Raw genomic sequence first — 22,503 nt, 5'->3', positions numbered from 1 at the left:
TTAATTATTAACTTAATTTTATATTTATATTAAGAAGATTTAATTATTATTTCGTCCGTCCTATTTACTATTCATTGGTCAAGCCAATTCTTTCTTCACGACTTATTTTTTTTAGTTATTTTTAATTTTGATTTTTTTTGTTTAAATATATATAAATTTATTTACTAATACTAAACTTAATATTGTGAAAAATTAAATTAAAAATAACTTCAGTCAAGCCTCGTTAACTGAACCAGACAAACAAAATGACACCGAGTGAGTATATTTTATCTATATGTATTTTTAGTAAAGAAAATTATCTAGAAGTATATTATTTTGGTAAATAATGTACTCCGTATTTAACAGTGTAACGATATTTTTTACATTAAAAGATTAAAGTAAAATATCACATGCACACAAAAAAATATGGACATAATTCAAGAATATTATTTATATTGAGTTAGTTAAAAGGGAGTTGTATTAAGTATTACATATTAATGTCAAAGTAATATTGTATAATATATTTATTGGCAATAATGCATATGGAATTTTTTTTTTTTTTTTTAGTACTATTGACTCTGTTACAATAGTATTTGTTAATACATACTTTCTCAATATTTTAATGTATAAAAAGTCGTCGCCTCAACTGGAGTTTGAACCTGTGACTTTCAATTTGGAAGAGCCACCATTATTTCGCTTGATTAATACTTTAACTAAATTAACTGCAAACACATAATAATTGAACTGAATTAATTGCTTTTTCAAAATGTATTAATCGTTAATTAATTGATCAAAATGTGTTTACAATTAAATTAAAACACATGGTTTTTATACACATTAAGGAATCTAGAAGTTATTACTTCATCATTACAATAAAAATGACTATTATAAGTTTTAAAATGACTTTTAGACACTTTGATTTACAAAAAAAAAAAAAAAAAAAAAAAAAAAAAAATTCAAAGATATGTTTTCTAAATACTTGTTTCATTAGAAAAGTGTTAATAAGACATAAAATAATCTTGTTTAAAAAAAAAAAATGAAGAAGAGGACATAAATAATCTTGATAATATTAAAATATTTGTTATTTTTATTAATTAGTATTTGCGCCCGTGCGATGCACGAAATGGATTTGTTGTAATATATTAAGAATATTTGGATTGATATATGATTATTTAAATTAGAATATCAAATATTTATAGTGCAATTGAAAATATGGTTTGAATCTTTTATATGTTTTGATGTTATCATTGCTTGAATTTGAGAAAATAATTGCTCAAATTAATAGCTAATGTGTAAATGTACACATGCGATGCTGTAAAATATATTTATCACTGTTTATTATTTTTTATAAATTAGGAAAATGTGTTCATTCTTTAGCAACTCAGTTATATGAATGAGTTGCTATCCTAATTCATTAATTCGTATGGAAAATATATTTTTGTCTAGATATATAGCAATTTTATCATTTAAAAAAAAAAACATAATATCACTTATTGTATTTACACATTATTGAAACCTCATTGTATACGATATTAGTAGTAGCAACACAATCTTGTCAATCCTCGTCTATAGTTAACATCTTCAGTCTATTAGGATGGGTGACTCGGGTGAAAATATATAATTGTAGAATATCAGTCAATTAGTGATCATTTTATATTTTCAGTCAATTAGTAATATCATATTCATTTTCAGCCAATTATTATTTTTTATTTTCTTTTAATTAGTCAATTAGAATATCAGATATATTGATATTTTTACCTAGTTTCCGTTCTATTTTTAATTGATGATGTAAAATATTATTATTGAAATATTTCCCTTCCATTTTAATTTACTTTTACTATTGTTTAAAATATACATTTACTATTGATGATGTAGAATATTATTATTGAAATATTTATGTCCAATTTTTCATTAAAATGCAATGATATGACCATTTTTTGTTCACTTTAGTCAATTGTGAATCATTTTTTATTGTAGTCAATCCTCTTATATTTTCAGTCAATTGGTAATATCATATTCATTTTCATCCAATTATTTTTTCTTTTTCAATGAATGAGTTTATTAGAAATCAGATGCGGTGATATTTTTACATAATTTTCATTCCAATTTTAACTAATGATGTAGAATATTATTATTGCCCATTTCATTTTTAATTTTTGTTCTATTTTTAATTTACATTTACTATTGTTTAAAATATGCCTTTACTGTTGATGATGTAGAATATTCTTATTGAAATATTTTGTTTTCATTTTAAATTACCTTTACTTGACGATAGTAGAATATTATTATTGAAATATTTTTGTTCTATTTTTAATTTTCGTTCCATTGTTTAAATTTGTGAAATATTTATGATATAATTGTGATTTGATTTATTCTACTGTGTAAAATTATAGAGAAAAATTAAAAAGTAATGATTTGACCATTTCCTTTTCCATTTTAATCAATTATGGATCATTTTTTTTAACCCAATTATTGATATTTATTTCTATTTCCAATTAACCTAATTTTCATTCTTTTTTCAATTTTTAATTTTCAGTCAATTATTAATATTCATTTCCTTTTTCAATTTACCTAATTTCCGTTCCATTTTTATTTGATAATGTAGAATATTATTGTGAAATATTTCTGTTCCTTTTTAATTTCTGTTTTTTTTTTAATTTACCTTTACTATTTATTATTATTTGGGCTGAAAATTAGGTAAATATGATTTTGTTTTTAATTATAGTATAGATTATAAATTAAGAGGGCTGGTCACGGTTATGATTTTTATTATATTACGAATTAAAATTAGGGTTTTTATTATACTTGAACAATAATATTACCAATTATATTATAGAATATAATACCATACATAATATTACCAATTAATAGATTTTAGTTAACTTTCATTTTACATTTTCTTACCAAATAAGCATTATTAATTATTTGACTAATAAAATATTTAATTAATTGACTACAAAAATTTGGACGAAAAAAAATCAAATATGAGAATTTTGCTTTTATATATATATATATATATATATATATATATATATATATATATATATATATATATATATATATATATATATATATATATATATATATATATATGGAAATTTCTATAATTATAATTTATATTGATAGATTTATAATTAATAATAACATTTAGAATTTAAAAAAATTTGTTTTAAATTTTGTATGATTAATATAATGCATACGTATATGTATGTATGTATTTTTAAAAAAATTATAATTATTTATCAAAACATATTTTGTTAATTTTATAATTTAATTTTCTTAATTATATTTCATATTTTATTCATTACTCCGTATAATTTAATGAAATTGTCACAAATATTTTCACAGTAAAAATATTATATTTCTCAATTTTATTAATTATATTAATTATAATTATCAAATATTGTGACAATTACCATAATAATTTTATTAATTATATTAATTATAATATTTGTTCTGTTTCAATATTGAAATATATTATGAAATAATTTTCTAATATACTTATTTAGTAAATACTTAATATTTTGATACATTAAATTTGACCATTTAGTACATGAAATTAATTCTTTAATTATAATAGTATTATAGCTTAGTTAATATATGTGTAATAACTCTCTCTCTCTCTCTCTCTGTATATATATATATATATATATATATATATATATATATATATATATATATATATATATATATATATATATATATATATATATATATATATATATATATATAGGGTTGCATTCACATGCAGACCCCCTTAAAATACAAACGTGTGGACAACATCTAGCCATAGGATGTGATAAGATGAATGGATTAGATGGAGTCTTAATTCTGACACACGGATTGTTAATTACTTAAATGAAGGGCAATAATGTGAATGCAGCCACAATGTAAATAAGGAACGAATTCTATTTTGTATATTAATTCTATAATTAAGGAAGTTGAATACTGACAGGATTTGAATAATGAATTCTATTTTGTATATTAATGCTATAATTAAGGAATTGAAGTTGAATACAGAAAGGAGTTGAATTTTACCCATCGTTGGTAGTTAGTTTGTTGAGTTATGCATACAGTTTATCAACATTGTGCACACGTTTTTTATTACTAAGCCTATAAGCTAATACTAAAGTACTCAATATTGTGAAATTTATTTAGTTTTTACCATGGTTGAAATGTATTTAGTTGTGCACGCATACTATTTAACGCCAATGTACACCCACGTATTTAAAAAGTTAGCGCATACGATAATATTGAACTAGTCTGTTTTTAATTTTATCCATGGTTGGCATTTATTTAGTTGAGCTATGCACACTGTTTGACGCCAATGTGCACACCCGTTTGTAATTACTAAGCCTATAAGCTAATAGTGAACTACTCACGCTAGTGAAATTTATTTAGTTTTTACCGATGGATGAAATTTATTTAGTTGTGTGCGCACATAATTAAAGCCAATGAGCACTCATGTATTTAAAAACTAAGCGTATAGGACAATATTGAGCTAGTCGCTTTTGTGAAATTTATCTAATTTTTATCCATGCACCCAGTTAACACAACTGTGCACACATGTGTTTATAAACTAAGCCTACAAGTTAATCGTCCAATAGTCACTTATGTAAAATTGATTTAGTTAATGTCCATGGTTGAAATTTATTTAGCTAACTACGCACACATTTTAACACCAATGTGCACGCATGTATATATTTACTAACCCTACAGGCTAATAGTGACATAGGCACTTCTTTGAATTTTATAGTGTTGTGCGTGCACACAGATTTCCGCATCTGAGCACACACGTATCCATTTACAAAAAGTACAAGCTAATACTCAACTAGCCACGTCCGTGAGATTTATCGAGTTATTATCCACAAATGAAATTAACTAAGTTGTGTCGGCTAGTGCACATGGTAGTATATATGTGTGTATTCGGTCATACCAGTTTAAGCAACTAGCTTTTACTTCAACTTTCCACGTACAAATGTCTAATTTTGACTACTCCATATCAATATGAAAAACAATTAGCTAGTTTAATATCATACTCTCAGATATAAATAAGACAAAACACCATGGATTTGTGCATTGATGTGGTCTGTAACATTATGATAAATGAACATTTACTGATTCTATTGTTAGCAAGGCAAAGGGTTGGAGTGTAGTTATTGTGCGATGTGCTACGTTTACGTCGTCCTAGAATTCATAACGAGGCTAGTCTAACCTTAGGAATTTCGATTTAGGAAGAAGTAGTGAAGACCACCTTGTGATTTAACTAGGCCTAGGATGAATGTGTTCATCTACTGTAGAAAACGTATGCACCCACACTCAACGCATTCGTACCAGATCACAATACAAAATACGTAAGCACACAGTTTCAATCGTATGTGCACACGGGATCTGAACAGTATAAACCACGATAGAGGATAACGAGAATATAAATATTAAATGCCAGTACTATCCCACGACATGTAATCAAAAACCAGTCAGGAAAAAATATGAGGAATAACTAGTCTATACAACTGCAAGTAAGATAATGCAAAAAGACCCTAGCGGCAACCACAAGTTTACATCGTAGGAAAAGGAGCAGAGATACACTGGTACGCCCGACATAGGTTCTGTGATTTGTGCTCATTGAACTTGGACACCGCCAGTTCCTTCGTATACTGTAGCCTAAGTTTCTGCAGCATACTAGAGTCCCCCTTCACAAGGCTGCAATCCCACTTTGAATACTAAAAAAAAACACCACAAACAAATCAATACTGCGCTAAACACAATTAAATACCTGTGCACAGTACAAACAACATGTTTGCAAGGAAATAGGACTACACAAAGCTTCGTAGAGTGCACACATTCGCACAAATAAATGCACAGATCTAACTAAGACAAAAATTCACAACATAAGACCAAAGAACTTGTAAATTAAAACATACAATCAAAACTTAATTAGAACTCGGAAACAAGAACATGAAAACAAATCTGGATAGACTATAGAGTGCACACATTTGCACAAACAAATTCACAAATATAAATGAGACAAAAACTCACGACATCAGACCAAAGAACTTGAAAAACATACAATCAATACTAAATAAGAACTCGGAAACTATAACAGTACTAAACACATATTTTAATGGGAAAACAAATCTAAATAACCTGTTTCAAGCTAGCAATCATAGTAACCTAAATCATCATCGTAAATGAAATAGCCATACCTGGCAATTAAATTTACATGCTTAGCTTCAACAGTCAAAGTGGTCAACCTAAGTTTATAAGTAATTATAGAACTAGACTAGAAAAAGGCAATGAAGAAAAATCAATTTAAGCAAATGCAGTTGATAAGCAAATGTTTCTATCACAACTAACAATCTAAATGAAGAAAAATCAAGAAATTAAAAAACATACTGGATTTTGATTCTTCTTCATCTTCATATATAATGATTCATTGATATGTTCTTTTCTACCATTATCTTCCTATTCTTTATTTTATTTTCTTTCTACTTAAACGAACACATTTTCATAACAGCAAACAATTTTATACATTAACACCACTAAACATATTATAACTTTACAGGAATGGATGCATAGCACTACATTATCTTTTTCACTAGAGCAACTAATTTATCTTAAAATGAAAATAAATTTTATTAAAGCAAATGGAACTTTAAAGAAAAAAAAAAAAAAAAAAAAAAAAAAAAAACAAACCACAGACACCAGACACTGGAAACAAAAAAAAAAAAAAGACCATAGACACCATTCTCACACCTAATACATGCATAATAATCAACCACAGAAAGCAATTAAACAGGCAAATACATACAAAAAAAAAATCCCAAAATCAGAAACCCTAGCCCCAATATCGCCCATAAATCAAGCGAAACCCACCGTCACCACAAAAAAAAAACACACACCATGCGTAGAATGAAGGAATCCCCCGACAAAACAAGACAAACACGACGAACAAACAGAAAACCAAAAAAGTAAAATAAAAATATGGCGACAATACGCACATCGGCTGGCACCTCGGACCGGTGGTCCCCGCCTCTTCGATGCGCCGCGGTCCCCACCTTCCACCATTGCAACGTGGAAGTGAAACGCAAGAGATGAAACCGAGATGGACGCGAAGCCTGGAGACGTAAATCACGCTCGGGCCGAGAACTAGAAGCGGAGAGACAGAATAGAGAGCTGTTGCGCTTGGAAGAGGAATAGCTAGACTAATTTGACTAGGTCTCAAAGATAACCAAAATACCACAAATAACCCCCTACCAAAAAAAAAAAAAAAAAACACTTAACGTAAAAACCCCCGCACGCGCGAAATAATCAGCCACAATCTGGACCATCCAATCCCACCATCCAACGGTCCCAAATTGTCCACAGGTTTGTATTTTAACAAGTGTTTTTACCTGAATGTAGTTCTATATATATATATATATATATATATATATATATATATATATATATATATATATATATATATATACACACACACACGGGGTTTTACGGTGCGACGGTGCGGTCAAATTCCAGAATACACCAACAGTGTTAACAATATGCACCAACAGTGTAATAAAAACACACCCCAATGAAATGTAATAAAACATCACAAAATACACCACAGACTCAAAAAAACACACCATATAACTCACCAACCCCAATGGTGTATTTCCGAACAGTGTATGGTGTTTTTACTCACACCTAATGGTGTGTGTTTGGTGATGCAGGGCTCTGTTTACTCTATTTTGTGTGGTGTATTTCCTAACGTTGATGGTGCATATTTGGTGAACTATTGGTGTTGCCGCACCGTAAGAAATAACCGCACCGTAAGACACTGCCGCACCTGAACCCGCCTATATATATATATATATATATATATATATATATATATATATATATATATATGTGTGTGTGTGTGTGTGTGTGTGTGTGTGTGTGTGTGTGTGTGTGTGTGTGTGTGTGTGTGTGTGTGTGTATATATATATATATATATATATATATATATGTGTGTGTGTGTGTGTGTGTATATATATATATATATATATATATATATACACACACACACACACACACATATATATATATATATATATATACACACACACACACACACACACATATATATATATATATATATATATATACACACACACACACACACACACACACACACACACTTCTAATTCTATATTTGATATGCATAATTTGTGTATGGACATACTTTAGAAAAATATTCATTATTAAAAAGGGAATATAATTTAAAAAGTCAAGTATTAATTAGATTGCCTAATATAATTGTCTCACTAATTGATTTCATGTTACTATAATTCATACATTTAAAGATTTTTTATAGTTAAATACATATTAACTGCCTTAATTTAATTATTAGTCAAATCTGTAGTACTAAAAGTATTACTTTTAATTTTTATAAATAAGATATAATATTATTAAGGGAAAATAACACTTTTTCCCCCTGAGTTATATACTTATAGCACTTTTTCCCCTGAATTATTTAAGTGGCTCTTTTTCCTCCTGAAATGTTAAATGAACATATTTACCCTTAAAATAAATATTTAAAATAAATATTTCATTTATTTTTCTTCTCCAACAAATTATTACTATAATTTGGTTCAAACCAAACCAAAATATTTCAATTACAATTTATAATCAAAACGCGATATTTAGAGTTTATTGAAACGCGATATTTCATTTACAGTTTTTTTTATTCTTCAATTTAATAAATTGAAATCCAAATATTGGGTTCTAGATCAGAATCATAACCGAAAACTTTTAATTCGATTGCTATAGTGTCTGGTTCAGTTCGAACCGAATCGTGGTAATCGCTACATATACGCACTAATTTGTTGGAGAAGTAAAATAAATAAAATGTTTACTTTAAGGGTAGAAATTTCAATTTAATATATTAGGGAGAAAAATCACCACTTTTAAAATAATTGAGGGGGCTAATGTGCTTACATAAATAATTGAGGAGGAAAAAGTGCTATAATATATAACTTAAGGGGAAAAATGTCATTTTTCCCATTATTAAATTAAATGGTTGCTGAGACTTTTGATTTACATGCTAACTCAATTTTTAATCAAGTAATTATAATGATTGAATTCTTTTTATTTGGATTTCACAATTTGTTCGAAAAGCTAAATCAACAAACACATACATACTTGATTGCCTAACATTCCTGCATGAATTATATTTGTATCTTATTTTCAATCTCATTCATATGCATCAAATTAATTTTAAAAAATGAATGCGTTAAGAACGATAACACATGTTTTTAAACACGTTAAAAGTGATAAATTTTTAGAATATATTTGCAACGAATTTTATAGTAAAATAGTAAATGAATTAGGATGATTTTGTTTTTAATTATATATAGATAGATTGATTCTATTTTATTTTTTAAGTAAAATCTTCCTTAAAGATTAATAGTAAAATAAAGCTAACTTATTAATATCCGATTCTATTACATTTTTTTACGCAGAATTTTTTTTCAAGATTAATAGTAAAATAAGGCTAAATTATTAATAACCAATTCTATTCTATTTTTTATGCAAAATTTTTCCTAAAAGATTAATAGTAAATATCTTAATGATTCTTTTTCTTATACTGCTTATTGATCCTTTTTCATTTTTCAGAGTGTAGAAAAAATTTCCATGGCTAACATTTCCTTCCATTCATTTCCATTTTTTCATATTATTATTAATTTCCTTCCCAATATTATTCTATATTGTTTTGGCGTACGGCTTCCTTCCATTCATCTCTATTTTTTCATATTATTATTAATTGTTTAGGCGAGAACTTGTAAAGGAGGTTATTATTTTTATTAATTAATATAGAATGTAGATTACCAATTAAAATTAAAGTTTTTATTATAATTAAACAATAATATTATCAATTATTATTTGAAGATTTTGTAAAATAATAAGTAAAATTGTATTACGAATAGGAAAATATATGTACTTTAATTTTAATTTAAATTATTAATAATTAATTCTATTTTATTTTTTAACAAAATCTTTCTTAAAGATTAATAGTAAAATAAAGCTAAATTATTAATAACCGATTTTATTACATTTTTTTACACAAAATGTTTCTTAAAGATTAATATAGTAAAATAAAGCTAAATTATTAATAACCGATTCTATTACATTGTTTACGCAGATTTTTTCTTAAAGATTAATAGTAAAATAAGGATAAATTATTAATAACCAATTATATTCTATTTTTTACCCAAAATCTTCCGTAAAAGATTAATAGTAAAATATCTTAATGGTTATTTTCCTTATACTGCTTATTGATTCTTTTCCATTTTTCAGAGTGTAGAAAACATTCACATGGCTAATATTTCCTTCCATTATTTTTCATATTTCCATATTACTATTAATTTTCTTCCCAATATTATTATTAATTGTTTGAGCGTAAGGCTTCCTTCCATTCTTTTTCATTTTTTTCATATTATTATTAATTGTTTAGGCGGGAACTTGTAAATAAGGATTTGTGTTTATTAATTAATATAGAATATAAATATAAATTAATATAGAATATAGATTACCAATTAAAATTAGTTTTATTTTTAATATTATATTTGAACAATAATATTACCAATTATTATTATTATTATTATTATTATTATTATTATTATTATTATTATTATTATTATTATTATTATTATTATCATTATTATTATTATTATTACTACGCAGTAATTATGGCAATCCCATAATTACGCCAAAAAATAAATACACTTTTGACCTATACAATGAGTAATTGAGCATGAACTTCATAACTGTCAAAACCGGCACCATGAGAATAAAACAACTTAACAAAGCAGAACTTCATAAGTTCGATTACTTCAATAATCAACGCAAAGAACTAAGAAGAATATAATAATAGTCAATTGATGTATTAAAGACGATTACTGATATATCGTGTCGTGTATATTACAACAGAAACACTTAACCACTCCCCATTCTCCAATCACCCATGAGTCACACATTTTATTGTGTGGCACTTTAAATTCTTGACTAATGACACTATAGCAAAAAAATGAAGAGAGAGAGATTAGAGGAGTAAGCACTCAGCATCCCTTTAAACGGGCAGGAGTAGGCACCACTCAAAGCGAGATTCACATGAGGCTGCCTTTCATCAATGATAATGAAACTTCAATAGAAGCAAAAAATCAATATATGAAATAGACTTGGAGTAACCATAGAAATATTCAGAATAAATCATAATCTAGGCATATGATATGAATAGCTTTTTGCTGAAAAAAGTATTAAATTTGGATAACACAACCATGAAAAACATATTGTATCTAATCCAATCAAACTACTTGGATGCTAAACCTACCGTTAATTTCGAAACGCGACTGAACTGAATGATCAAGGCTGAAGACCTAGTGGGAAAAAAGGGATGCAATATAAAATGAAGACTTATAATTTTTGTAGTCATCAACTTATTGTATTTATAGGTGAAAAATATGAGAATTATAAATTTGTAAAAAATTTCAAAAAGAAAGTGTATTTATTTATTTAAGGTATTGCCCTAATCAATTCATCATATTAATATTCCTAATTAATCTTATTCCTAATTAATTCATAATATTGATATTACTAAATTTCCATTTTTCATTTTCTTACCAAATAAGCTTTATTAAGTATTTGACCAATAAAATATAAAATATTTAATTAATTTGACTATAAAAATTTGGGCGGGAAAATGAAATAGGAGGATTTTACTTTTATATATATATAGATAGATGTTGATCAACAATTCCCCTCAATTTGGTATTTGCAAAGTTCATCGGTAGCATTCAAAATTGGACCGCCAGTCCTTATCACATACCACACAATTTTTAACTTTCAACGAGTAATTTTATTTTTAAATATTTAGGTGATCCAATTTTGCTGGATTAATTATATTGTGAGTTCCATATATTATCCTAATTTTTTTTAGTATATTCTTCTGGCCACTATCATGCACTTTACAAAATTCTCATCATCTCAACGAATACTTTCATATTCTTTCCCATAAAAAAGGTACCCACAACTATCAAATGGCCCTTCCTTATCTTATTCTCATTATGATTTTGAACCTAAACTCAGCTAGCATTCGGTCATGTACAATAATGATGTTGGAACAAAAACATTGAGATCGTACCCGGTACAAACATGATCAGTTTTGGTGTGTGAGATCCTAGTGTATCCTCAATGACGAAAATATGTGATCTGACAATCTTTATTTACTTTCCAAAGCCGACTATACTCTCAGATTTGCAAATTTGCAATCCACTACTATTTTTTTTACATTCTTACAATTTTAACTTACTCTAAAAAATATATAATAATAATAATAATAATAATAATAATAATAATAATAATAATAATAATAATAATAATAATAATAATAATAATAATATTTAAATTTATTACTCCTTATGTCTTATTTTACTTATCAAATTTATTATATATTATAGTTAAACTAACTCTTTATGTTTCACTTATTTTCTTTAATGTTTTCCTGCATGTATTTTTTGTTGTTGTTGTTGTAACTAATAGTAATTTTAATGTAATTTTAAATATATAAGTTTTATCTACTAATAATAAACTAAATATTTTGAACAATTAAATTGTAAATAACTTGAGTAAATTCTTGTTATTCCAACCAAATGCATAAAATAGAACAAATGGAGTATTAAAAGAAAGGCACATGCAATTGGCCAAAAGTTATATATATATATATATATATATATATATATAGTCTAGATATACACCATCAACATTATGAAATGCACTACAAAAACACACACAAATTAGGTATGCATCACCAACAACACACCATTAGGTATGACTAAAAGCACCACATAGTGTTCAGAAATAAACCATTAGTAGTAGGGAGGTATATGGTGTATTTGTTTGGGTGTGTTGTGTATTTTTTGGTGTATTTTTGTATTTCATTGTGGTGTATTTTTCTTACATTGTTGGTGTATATTGTTAACACTGTTGATGTATTATGAAAACCACCGCACGAGAGGGTCTCGCCGCATTTGAGCTTTTTCCTATATATATATATATGGAAGGGATCTGGTGCGGAGAGGGCTCCCCGTGCGGTTGTGCGGGTGGACGCACATTAAGCATTAAACTGACGCACTTTAAGTACACAACACACGCACATTAAACACACAAACAAAACACTTTAAGCACAAAACTCATGCACCTTAAGCACAAAACTCACACACCTTAAGCACAAAACACACGCATTTTAAAATTTCAACAACTACTAACATTAAGCACAAGACTCACGCACCTTAATTAAGTACAAAACTCACACACCTTAAACACAAAACTCATGCACCTTAAGTTTCTACAACTACTCACATTAAGTACACACTCACGCACCTTAAGCACACAACTCACGCACCTTAAAACCGCACATGAAACATTCACCCGCATTGGAACTTAATTCTCTCTCTCTCTCTCTCTCTCTCTATATATATATATATATATATATATATATATATATATATATATATATAGTTTACTCAACTAGATACCACCATTAATTTAGTTGCAGCACCAACCAATTTGATACGAAGTATATACTTTGATTTACAAAAATTTCTGCCGCCATTATTTAAATGTGCATTTTAAATGAAACACGCCTTATTACGGAGTATATATTAAAAATATGATATGATGTTATGTTGAAAAAATACTTTTTTTAACCAACAATTTGTAAATTTTATTATAAATTCTTTTTCAAATTGATGTATTGTTACGGTATTGAATGATAAGAGTATTTTATCTTTACTTAAAAATTTATGTGGAAAAAAATTACAAAGACAACTAGTGCTATATTTGAACTGTTACATTGAGAATATTACTGTTACATCAAAGCCTGCGGAGCGAAAGTTCATTAGCGTATTCTTTTTTATCTTTTCTGGAAAATTGTCAAAGTACATTGTTAACCGTTACTTGGGGAAGCTAAAGTAGTTAACTTCTTGTTTCGTCCGACAATTGTAAAGGTTGGCAAGCTTCTTCTTCCTCTTTTTTTTTTTTTTTTTTTTTTGGGCTTTTCGGCTTTTTGTTTTTGTTTCTTTGCTTTTTGCTTGGTGCAAATTCTCACTTGCAGATAAGTTCTTTCTTAGCTTAGGTTAGGTTTAATTTATTTCTTATGATTTACCAGCCTTTTATTGGATCTTAATCTAACTTGGTTTTGTATGTGAAATAAGTATATGTTGTACTGTGAACGGTCAAATAATGTTAAACTCACTTAAAAGGATTTTATCTATAATACTTTGGGCTTTAGTGACTTAGAGCTGTCAAAATAGACTCAATCGTGCCCTTTTATCCCCATTACAAGTTCTGAGTTCTCAATTTTGTTAGATTATTTATCGCAAATTATGCCGTGGAAACGTGTTCACCATGCTTGGTAAACACGGTCCCAAAGGATCCAAACGGCATCATTTTTATCGAAAAAAAATAAAATTTAGTTAATGTGCTGTTAACGGCGTTTTGCATTCTATGTTCAGATTATGAATTTACATTTATTAAATTATGAATTTTTTGTAATGAGATTATGAATTTACAGTTATGTAATTATGAATTTTCTGTACATTCATAATCTCATAACAGAAAATTTATAATCTCATAACAGCAAATTCATAATCTCATAAAAGAAAAACATTTATTAAATTATGAATTTTCTGTTATGAGATTATGAATTTACAGTTATGTAATTATGAATTTTCTGTACATTCATAATCTCATAACAGAAAATTCATAATTTCATAACAGAAAATTCATAATCTCATAAAAGAAAATTCATAATTTCATAACTGCACATTCATAAATCCATGCCTGCACATTCATAATTTATGTGTTGAAGAAACTTGCGCGAAGAGAAAGTTAAACCGCAAAATGTGAATATGAAGAAGAAAAGTCGCGCTGTTAATTAAAAAAAAAAAAAGATTGGTGGAAGATAACAGTGCCCGTAGGCACCGTTACCATTTAGGACCGTTCACCATGGATGGTGAATACGGTTCCATGGCATAACGATTGACTATTTACTTGATAACAGAATGTTACAAGTTCTGAGTTCCCTCAACCAATTTGGTCAGACTATTTACTTGATAGCAGAAGGTTACAAGTTTTGAGTTAGACTCCCAATGATAGTACGTAGCCTATTGACTTTCTTGGTTTGAACGAGTCAGCTATGAACCATCTGTATTGATTTACTTTCTTGTGGTCCTTTGTTTAGTGGCAAAAATGATCAATATAAATCATCAAAAATTAATATTTTTTTTTATTGTTAAGTGATGAGAAAAACTCGTAATCATCATTTGAAAGTGTGCACTTATTAACTCTGCTTCAGTGTAATAGCATGCATGTAAACCCGTTGTGCATCTTAATTTAAAAATGAGGATGACAACCTATAAAATACCTGCTTGTTTAGCTCTTTTTAATCCGAATTTAAAATACATTTAAAAACTATCAACTATCTATCCGTCTCGAACCCAATATATATATATATATATATATATATATATATATATATACCAAGTGTTGGTCTTATCCACGAATAATAATAATAATAATCCTACTGACAGGATAATAGGGCTGGCACCCGACCCGGATCACAAATGGGCATTGACTCAGCATCACATGGGAACCCAACGGGCAGAACTCCAACGGTTAGGAATTCCAACAGGTGTCACCTTTATTGTCTTTGAAGCCACCATTGATGCCACCTTTGATGAGAGAGAGTTAAAGCCTCAACGCCTCATTCATGACTCTTCATATTCTTGCCGTTAGCTCAGCTCCCCAATGATGACTCTTCATGTTGTTACCGTTAGGACCTAGCATAAATAGAACTTCCCTCAGCTGAGCAGGGGACACATTGTACTTTCTATACTGAGACAAAAGCGATACAACTATCGTATTCTCTTATAGCATTGTTATATTATTATTTGACAGTAACGTTATTACCGTCACCTACGAAAAGGATTATTATTTTCTGGAAACTGAAATTATTCTGAAAGAAAAATAACCACGAGACAATGGGATACAATTCAATAAGCTAACCAGTACAATGAAATGTGCTAACCTCGTACGTGAGTCACTGTTTTAACAAGGAGTGGTAGTGAGTCCGCCCCACAATGACACGCTTCGTTCCATAATTTAGTTGTCTCATAGAACCTAAGTGTCAGCTAGATTGGGTATCTGTTGGAGGATAAAAATGTAATATCCTCCCATCCTTTTTATTTTCTATTCTTTTTCCCTTATAACCAGTGTATCCATCTCTCTTAATGAATAATATCAAATCATCGTCTTTCTTCTTCATCTTCTCTGTAACTCTCGTTCCTCCCTTTCTCCCATCACTCATGTAGCATAATCCGACATGGTATCAGAGCGGCGAGGCAGCCATGCCGCCGCTGTCACCGTCGCCCAAAAATCGAGTCAAAGCACGACTCATCCGGTGATGTCTATTGTTAAATCCCTAGGTCCGATTGCTACGCAGAGTAGTTGATCAATTCCGCAGAGGAAGTCAATCAATCCGATTGCTACGCAGAGTAGTCAATCAATTCCGCAGAGGATTCCGAGTTTGGAGCAGTTGACGTCCGTAGCCGATCCGCAGAGGAAGGAAGAACTTCTCAGTCAGAAACAGATGGAGGAATCTACAGATTCAGCCAAAGCGGTTGTATCTCTCCATCTGAAATACGTTCAGAGAGCCATGGCTTTGAAGTGCGTGGACTCAATTGAGCGAGAGTTTCTGGATCAAATACCGTCATCTACGCTCCGTAGAGTGCCGGAGAAGCGGATCCCGTTGATTGGGGATTGGTTTGTTGAGATCCAAGTTGTTAGTCGAAATTTAGGCCAGTTAGCCATCAGACAAGTCTCCGCAGCGAGGCAAAGAGAAGAGGAACTTGGAATCAAGCAACGGCAAGCCGAGGAGCAGAGTCGAATCGCATTGATTTCTGATTTTGAGAATAGGAAGCTCCTATTGATTTCTGATTTCCAGGTATCATCATTGACGCCCTTTCTCGATTCGCATCAAACGTTTTTTGCACAAATTGCTGGATTTTTTATTGTTGAGGATCGTGTTTTGAGGATTGGTGGTGGTTTGATATCTAAAGTGGTGGTGGAGAATTTATGGGGCGAGACAGTCTTCTTGCGCGGAGCCTCGGACACTGCGAATGCGAGGGTTTAAAGTTCTTCGATTCTAGGGTTCACTCTCTCCCCAATTCCTATTGTTTCCACAAGGTTTATTCCAGGAACATGGGTTCTGACCAGGTAATTGCTGAATTGGTTGGAATGGGATTTGAATTCTCTGATATTACAGATGCTGTAAAAGCAGTTGGTCCATCAGTAAGTCATGCAATTGAGTATATATTGGATGGTTCACATGGAAATAAGGGCACATCAACTAGTAGTACATGTGTTGCCCCCAAGACCAATTCTAGGCAGAAAAGAGCCCCTAATGCCTTGCCTGCTTTTGATAGAACGAGGCAGTTTAATATAAAAGAATGCCTGAAATCAGCTTGCAAGCCCATAAAAAGGAAGTACAATGATGAACCTGTATCACACTGTGAATCAGAGGCATTGCAGAGGACTCTAGAAGGTCCTACTGAGCTTCTTCCTGTGATGGATACTGATATGTGCAATGCGCATGAAACATCTGTACCATCGAATTGCAAAGATGAAGAGGTCTTTGGCCAAGATTGGGAAAAGAAGGTCAAAACTTTGTTGGTCAAGCACTTTGGGTTTTCTTCCTTGAAAAGTTTTCAGAAGCAATCTCTGGAAGCTTGGTTGAATCACAAAGACTGCATTGTGCTTGCAGCAACTGGATCTGGGAAATCTCTGTGTTTTCAGATTCCAACATTGCTCACTGGTGAGGTTGTCGTTGTTATTTCACCGTTGTTATTTCAACGTTATGATGTTTTCAGAGGGACAGTATGTTATGCAAGTGTGCATGCTCATCATGGAAGGATTGCAAGCCGAAGAGATGATTTAGAGTCCCTTGCTTATACACTCGTCTTCCTTCTCCGTGGACGGCTGCCTTGGCAGGGATACCAGGGCGAGAACAAAGATTACTTGTCTGCAAGAAAAAGATGTCTATTTCTCCAGAAATGCTCTGTTGCTTCTGCCCTGGTCTTTGTTTTTTAAGCATGCAGTTTGTTGAATATGTTGTGAATTTGAAGTTTGATGAGGAACCAAACTATGCCAAGTACATTTCTTTTGATGGGTTAGCTGGTCCAAATCCAGACATCAGACCCTTCTTTGTATAATATTGGTTGCTGTATTGATTCTCTTTTTTCGATCTTTTGTATCTAAGCTGGACATGTAGAATCTACACGCTCCAGCTTACGGGGGGTGTTGGAGGATAAAAATGTAATATCCTCCCATCCTTTTTATTTTCTATTCTTTTTCCCTTATAACCAGTGTATCCATCTCTCTTAATGAATAATATCAGATCATCGTCTTTCTTCTTCATCTTCTCTGTAACTCTCGTTCCTCCCTTTCTCCCATCACTCATGTAGCATAATCCGACAGTATCCACTATAGAACTTTTATTTCAAGGGCTTTTAGACCCATTCATCGTGTCAGCTTCTCCACAACTTTTTTGCCTAATCCTTTGGTTAGCGGATCCGCTATATTGTCTTTTGACTTTACGTAGTCAATCGAGACAACACCTGTTATGAGAAGTTGTCTAATGGTATAGTTTACGACGCATATGTCTAGACTTACCATTATACATATGACTCCGTACTCTCCCAATTGTGGCTTGACTATCACAATGCACACAGATTGGAAGTACGGGTCTTTCCTAACTAGGAATATCCTCGAGAAAATGTCGTAGCCATTCGGCCTCTTCACAACCTTTGTCCAAGGCTATCAGCTCAGATTCCATCGTGGATCTAGCTATCACGGTTTGTTTAGAGGATTTCCATGCAACGGCTGCACCGATTAGTGTAAACACGTAGCCACTTGTGGACCTGGAGTCCTTAATATCAGATATCTAGTTAGCGTCGCTATACCCTTCAAGTACATCAGGATATCTCCTATAGTGCAGTCCAAAGTCACGAGTAGACCTCAAGTATCTCATAACATTTACTATTACATTCCAATGCATAGCAGCGTGGTTATTGATATATCTACTGAGTTTACTAACCGCAATGGCAATGTCCGACCTAGTACTACTCATAAGATACATCAAACTACCAATAACCCGAGCATATTCTACTTGAGAAATACCCTCTTCATGGTTCTTGGTTAGATGAACGTTTGTATCAAACGGTGTCCTAGCCAATTGATCATCATCCTTGTTAAATTTTTCAATGATTTTATCAATATAATGAGATTGGCTCAACACAAGACCATCAGGTCTTCTAATGATTTTAATTCAGAGTATTAAATCAGCCAAATCCATATCATTCATGTCAAATCTCGCATTTAACATGTTTTTGGTAGACTTGATCATATGATCATTACTACCAACGATCAGTATACCATCTACGTATAAACAAAGAATGACATACCCGTCTATCGTTTCCTTAACGTAGACACACTTGTCACTCTCGTTTATTTTAAACACGTTGGTTAACATCGCATGGTCAAACTTCTCGTGCCATTGTTTAGGAGCTTGTTATAAACCATATAGCGATTTAACCAATCTACACACTTTCTTTTCTTGGCCCAGAACAACAAACCCTTCAGGTTGTTCCATATAGATTTCTTTATCTAACTCGCCATTTAAGAAAGCGGTTTTCACATCCATTTGGTGAACTTCAAAATTTTGCAACGCAGTTGTGGCAAGTATATCCTAATTGAGTTTATTCTTGTCACGGGAGAATACATGTCGAAGTAATCAAGGCCATCGCATTGCCTGTAACCCTTAATTACAAGCCTAACCTTATAGTTCTTAATGGAACCATCCTGTTTCATATTCCTTTTAAAGATCCACTTAGATCCTAAGGGTTTACTACCCGGAAGAGGATTAACCAGTTCCCAAGTGTGATTCTATAGGATAAAATCCACTTCACTTTTAATAGCCTCTTTCCACATTGGTCCTTCCGTAGAAGTCACGGCTTCTACATACGTTCGAGGTTCAATTTCTAACAAACAAGTTAGAAAATCTGGTTCATTTTCTAATAAACAAGTTAGAGTACTCGAATCATACTCTAACAAGTAAGTTAGAAAATCAGTCAGGACCAAATGATTTTACAACTCTTGCCCACTTACTGCATCTCAGCTCGAGCTCGGGTTCTTTCTTAGATTCCCCACTATCATTATCCATAGCTTTGTCAAATGTCTGTTTTGACGTACTCGGTCCCTCGTTGGATCTATAAGGAAATACATTTCCAAAGAAAGATGCGTTCCTTGATTCTATTATCGTGTTCTTATGTACGTCCAGATTATGGGACTCGCGTACTAAGAACAGAACCAGTAAGCACTACTATTATGTGCATAGCCAATAAAGATACAGTCCACCATCTTAGGACCTATCTTTATTTTCTTAGATGTTGACAAAATACTTTGGCAAGATACCCCATACTTTGAGGTATTAGTATGAAGGCTTCCTACATTTCTACAGCTCATAAGGAGTCTTATCGAGCTTCTAAAAGATAATTACTTCTCAAAATTGCCTCACCCCACATACTTTGAGGTAGGCCCGAACTTATAAGCATCGCATTCATCATATCTTTCAATGTATGATTCTTACGTTCGTCAACACCGTTCGATTGAGGTGCGTAAGGTGTCGTACGCTCGTGTATAATTCCTACACTTGCGCAGAAGTCACCAATAGATGCTTCGTACTCACCACCTCAATCGCTTCTAACCTTCTTAATCTTACAATTAAGTTGGTTTTCAACTTCATTCTTAAAAAGAATGAATTTCTCCAAGGCTCCGTCTTTGCTCTTTAGCAAATACACATAGTAATAACGTGTGCTATCATCAATAAACGTGACATAATATTTATTACCACCTCTTGTTTGTATCAATTTAAAATCTCACAAATCACTATGGATTAATCCCAGTGATTCAGTTTGCCTTTCAACCAATTTGAAAGGTGCTTTAGTTAGTTTTTCCTCAACACAAATTTCACATTTATTATTTGTGTTAATTTGAAAAGTAGGAATATGGTTCATGTTAATTAATCTAGGTATAGAATTAAAATTAACATGACCTAGTCTACCGTGCCACAAATTGGAAGACTCAAGCAAGTAAACAGAAGTAACTTTGCTTTTATTCATGATAATAGGCATTACACTGAGCTTAAAAAGCCTATCAGTTACATAACCTTTGCCTACAAACATTCCTTATTTTTACAAAACTACTTTGTTCGACTTGAACACAATGTGGAACCTGAAGGAAACTAAAGAGAGAAGCTATTCTACAATGATAACTGGAGTGGAAGCCCTTTTATCTTATCCTCACTTTCTGTATACAACACTAACACAACACTTGCATATATATACAAGATGGAAGCATTTGTTATGCCTCTTCACATTCATTAACATTTATGGCTATTAACTCATGGCTATTCACATACCTGCCTGTTCATATCTAACACTCCCCCTCAAGCTGGAGCATAGATATTAATCATGTCCAGTTTGTTACAAATATATTTAACCATATCCCCGCTGAGCCCTTTAGTTAACAAATCAGCTAGTTGATTGCCACTACACACATGAGCCATAGAAATCAGTCATTGTTGAGCATTTTCACGCACGAAATGACAATCTACCTCAATATGCTTTATCCGCTCATGGAACACTGGATTATTCGAAATGTGTATAGCCGCTTGATTATCACACCATAGACGTATGGGCTTCATTACCTCCACACCAACCTCTCTCAAAATATTGTGTACCTAAGTTATCTCAGATGTCACATGAGCCATTGCCCTATATTCAGATTCTGCACTTGACCGAGCCACAACAGTTTGTTTCTTGCTTTTCCAAGAAACAAAATTACCTCCTACAAACACACAATACCCTATTGTAGACCTCCTGTCACTTAATGAGCCTGCCCAATCAGCATCATAAAATGCCTCAACTCTCATATGTCCACGATCAACATATAGAATACCTTTCCCGGGTGCATTCTTGAGATACTTTAAAATTCGAACTGCTGCTTCTCAATGAGTTTGCGTAGGTGTTTGCATGAACTGACTTACCACACTTACTGGAAAAGCAATATCTGGACGTGTAATGGTGATATAGTTCAATTTCCCACCAACTTCCTATATCTCTCGGGAGAGTCAAGGGCTTTCTCCTCACCAGCTACAAGTTTAACACCATGCTCCATAGGTGTCTCGCATGGTTTTGATCCCAACAACCCAGTATCATCAAGCAAGTCTAGCACGTATTTTCTTTGAAAAAGAAATACTCCTTTCCGAGAACGAGCAACTTTGATTCCTAGAAAATACTTCAACACTCCCAAATATTTAGTATGAAACTTTTCATTGAGGAAAGATTTAAGAGCTTCAATCCCTCCTGCATCACTTCATGTGGTTAC

Source organism: Ipomoea nil, unplaced genomic scaffold, assembly GCF_001879475.1.
Source record: "Ipomoea nil cultivar Tokyo-kokei standard unplaced genomic scaffold, Asagao_1.1 scaffold2216, whole genome shotgun sequence".
Taxonomy (NCBI): domain Eukaryota; kingdom Viridiplantae; phylum Streptophyta; class Magnoliopsida; order Solanales; family Convolvulaceae; genus Ipomoea; species Ipomoea nil.
Note: the sequence above shows the minus strand (reverse complement) of the source record.